The sequence below is a fragment of the Apis mellifera genome, linkage group LG4 (genome assembly GCF_003254395.2).
Source record: "Apis mellifera strain DH4 linkage group LG4, Amel_HAv3.1, whole genome shotgun sequence".
NCBI lineage: Eukaryota > Metazoa > Arthropoda > Insecta > Hymenoptera > Apidae > Apis > Apis mellifera.
This window is the reverse complement of record NC_037641.1, coordinates 12,619,854-12,624,277: the sequence shown is the minus strand read 5'-3', so window position 1 is coordinate 12,624,277 and position 4,424 is coordinate 12,619,854. Positions and strand designations below refer to the sequence as shown.

Genomic DNA, 4,424 nt, shown 5'->3' with positions numbered 1-4,424 from the left:
GGAGAAAGAAGGTTGGTACGAAAGGGAAAGTGAGATTGATAGCAGATTTATCGAGCGTGAGCTAAATATTACAAGTAAATAGTGATCAATTTGATATAGCTTTTTCTTTCTTTTTGCTAGATAAGGAAAGAAAAAACTTAGTAACCACGTTTTGCGAATGCATGCTTGCATAGAGTGTGTGTGCGCGTGTGCGTGTGCAATGTGCGTGTTCTCTGCACCTATGTGTGTGTGTGTGTACGCGCGCGCGCGCGTAAAGGGTGTATGTGTTGTGTATGTGATTTGTGCAAGTGTGCATATATAGGTACACGCGTGTGTATGTGTGAGATGCGTGGAGCGCGCCAAGCGCCGCTAGACCTTCTATTGTTGGTCTATAATGTGTACAGTCAGTGAAACTATTATTATTATTATTAAGGGTCAGGCAGGTTTTACACTGAATAGAAAAAAAGAAGAAATGATGCGGTTAGAAATCAACGGTTCTACGTGAAAATATTTCACATTTGTTCGATTACGATCAAGCGACAAGGATCAGATTAAAAAAAAAAAAGGAAAAAATATATATATATATATATATATTTATATATATATAAATCAAAATAATGAGAAAGAAAAAAAAAAAAACTATTGAAAAAGCAAAAGAAAATTGATTAGGAAAAAATTCGTTTCTATAAGAAAATTCCTAATGACAATGTCCAAATAGTAGAAAAATTAGAATTTAAAATTTATAGCATATTTATCCTTTTTAAGTTTTCGTTTTCTCTTTAATTCTCTTTCTTTTGTTTCTATTGTTTTTCTTCTGTTTCCTTTATTTTTCTTTTTGTTTTATCTTTATTATTATTATTATTATTATTATTAATTATTATTATTATTATTATTATTATTATTAATTATTATTATTATTATTATTATTATTATTAATATTATTATTATTATTATTATTATTAATATTATTATTATTATTAATTATTATTATTATTATTATTAATTATTAAATATTATTAAAAAAAAATCGAACAAAGGACCGTTGGATATGTACGGGCGAGCAAAAAACGTTTAGGAAGAAAGATATATCTTATATGTTTCGTTTGTATTTTTATCTTAAATTTTACTTTCAAAATTTTTATGTTGCGTTTATATATCGCGTGGTTCTTACCACATCGCAGAGAAGTTTGTTTCTAGAACGACTGACTACAGAATTTGATAATGATAGTCACGGATTGATTTAGGATGTGTAAAGTGTACGCAGCGTTTACAAATGCATGAACACATACAGCACACATTTTGAGTGTTGACTCGTTGTTATTGTTAGCCTGTTAGTTAATTAGTAAGAGTTGCAAATGCGGGCTATAGTTGGTCCCTGTCCCTGGAGCCCAGACACCCCCCTGTTCTGGAGAAATAATTGAAATGGAAAAAAGGAAAAAAAAAAGCAAAAAAAAAAGCAAAAAAAAACATAAAAGCGAAGCCTAAATAGCGTTTTACACATTACCCCCCCCGAATTGTGACGGAAAGATAGTTGAAAAAAATGTTGCGAGAGATCATTTCATTTGTAACGAAGTGACTGCATATCACTGTATTGTCTTATTATGAGTATAGCATCAGCGAAAGAAAGAAAGAAAGAAAGAAAGAAAGAAAGAAAGAAAAAACTAGCATGTACTTTGGCCCTATTGGATACAATGCACACAGAAGTAGGTATGAGAGAAATGCATTTCCGTGTCCGATTAATAAAAGGAATGAGAAGGAATCAAAAAAAACTTAAAGGCAAGGAACAAAGAAAAAAAAAAAAGAAAGAAAGAAATGCCCACCATTCCTGTATTCATTGAAAGCTCGAATCGATCAATTCTCATTAAACGACAATCTCTATCGTGATCGATTTATTTAGAATGAACTCGTATCGACCAACGATTTTGTTGCACATTTTTATTCGTAATTACTCAAGTCCGATTTTATTTCGTCATTGATACAAATTTGGTAGCGATGACGCGCAGCAGTAATCCAACGATCGAAGTTCCCTCACTTCTACTTCCTGTCCCCGGTCATGCGATCGTGTAAATGAAAGAAATAGATGCATGGATAAAAAAAGGGGAGGGGGAGGGTATGATAAAGCATTTGTTTGAAGGTGAATGATAAAGATGGACGGATGAGAAGAAAGAAAGAAAGACTGTTTGCGTCTGCGTGTGCGTGTGGGGAAGGAGGAGCGAGCGAATGAGCGAGAGAGTGAGGGAGAGAAAGATAGAGAGAGCGAGAGAGCGAGAGAATGAGAGAAAGAGTAGAGGGAAACGGAAGAAGCCAGCAATCGAGAAAAAAAAAAAATTACTGTCCTTATACATACGAATCAATATTATTACCTTTCATTCCTTTAATCCTTTTTCCTCGTAATTCATTATTCTCACTTACATATTTTATACCTACCTATTCTACTTACCTACACATCCTATTTATAAAAACATAATATCAAGGATATAATAATATTAATATTAACGATATAATAAGAATGATATTGCTAATTATTACTGAGTGGGTTTTTGTAACACAATAACGTTTCAATATAAAAGAATTCTGGTTTTCCTTCGAAATTATAATAGAGGAAGATAATATACTAATATAAGGCAGGCAGGTATAGGAAGCAAGTATGCGAGAAAGAAAGAAAGAAAGAAAGAAAGAAAGAACGAAGAAACGAACGAACGAACGAAAAAAAGAGGAAATGTTCAGCTTGCGGGGGCAAGGAAGCATAACCTGGCAAAAGCGGAAGCAGTTCACGGTGACGAGACTTTAGACTGATCTAGGTACTAGCGTTACGATATTGGCCCTACCCCAGCGTTCAAGGCGCCCCAATATTATATCATTTATCCTTTGCTATTTTATACAAGTGACCGGTGTGGCAGCTGGGGTGCCTGGGGGTTATCGGTCGCATTTAGGATAATGCACCACTGTGGCTGACGATGCTGTAGCCGCGCGCACCCTTTTACCCGGTCATTGCCCTAATTTGCGGCACACATCCTTGGGAACTTGACTTTTCTTGGTTGGCCCGTGTCAAGCGGATGTTGTGTGATTTTTGGGTCGCTCAATTTATGTTAATAACGGCCCAAAAAGACGTGTTTTTTAATTATATATAAATATATTATATATTATATTCCTGCGGATATGCATTTTGTGACGTGATGTTATTTAGCACTAATGAGGAAAACAACAAAAGTGAACAATTGTACGGAAAGAAAATGAAAGAAAAATGTTAAAAAAAAAAAAAATGAAAAAATGTACGTAACACTATTCACATGAACATATATATGAACGGTTTATGTTTCTCGCGCCACACATGCCACATGTCAGCTCCATGGCTAAAAGTGAACGATAAATTTCAAATGACCAAATTCCTTTATCGTTGATAATTGCGTTTTCAGATTTCTTTTTATTATTCATCATCTTCCAATTGCTTTGCTTTTTTTTTAATTCCTGCAATTTTAAAAGTTGTCTCTAATTTTAGTGTGACGTAGTTAAATGTAATAATTATTGATGAATTTAAAATAATGTTGAAATGGTTCCTTTTTCGGGCTAGGAGCTTGATTTAAAGTGTCAAAGATTTTTGTGTATGACCAGATGTATTCTACATGTCTCAATAAACAGTTGTATGTGAATTACCTTTCTTAAACGATGCTACATTTATTTATATACATATATTTATATATTAGAATACATACTTTCTCTCCTCCTCTTCTTTTATCCACATTATCCATTCCGGTTTTTCCTTCCATGCGTATATATATGATGATATTCGAAGCTGAAACTATTCTGTATCTTTTTTCTTCTTATATTTGTCAATCTAACGATTTATAAATTTTAATTAAGCGACTTTGGAAATATCATCTAACTGTATATTGTACATTAACTGTATCTCGGCGAGATGAGACTTGTAAAACACGAGCAAAATATAAAAATATTACAAATTGATATTAGGATTTAAACGTAGTCATTAATATGAAAATTACAAGGTAAATGATGCATAAGCATCTATCATGTGTATGTATCAAACTGAACCATCCCGAAAGAGGTTAATTTGGAAATTATCATTTTATATGTACTTTATTAGTCGCAGTAATGATTTAAGCAATAACAATTTCATTATTATAGTTATATATAATCCTTTTCTTAAATTTGATCATACTCGATGTGCAATAAATTATTTTTTCTGAAAACATAACCATATTCGTAATTAACTGTTCACACAATTATTAATGAATTTATTAATGAATTTGTGAATTGGAATATATTTTTTTCCCGAAAACGTATTCGATAAATGTATGTTACAGGTATTTCACGTAAATAAATAAAAATTTGCTGTATTCTTACTGTACCTAGATCTGTTAAGTTGATTTTCCTCCCCACTCTTGTGAATTGACTTTAGCGACCTCTCGTCCATCGTTGGGGCGTGT

At 32.6% G+C, this 4,424-nt stretch overlaps 1 long non-coding RNA gene across 1 annotated transcript; it reads right to left on the bottom strand.

Moving 5' to 3' along the window:
- Nucleotides 1–2,843: 2,843 nt before the first annotated feature.
- On the bottom strand, nt 2,844–4,421 carry LOC113218727. Its single transcript, XR_003304531.1, has 2 exons — nt 4,347–4,421; nt 2,844–4,180 (listed from the first exon to the last, which is right to left on the bottom strand). It is a non-coding gene; the product is annotated as an uncharacterized LOC113218727 (long non-coding RNA).
- Nucleotides 4,422–4,424: the final 3 nt, after the last annotated feature.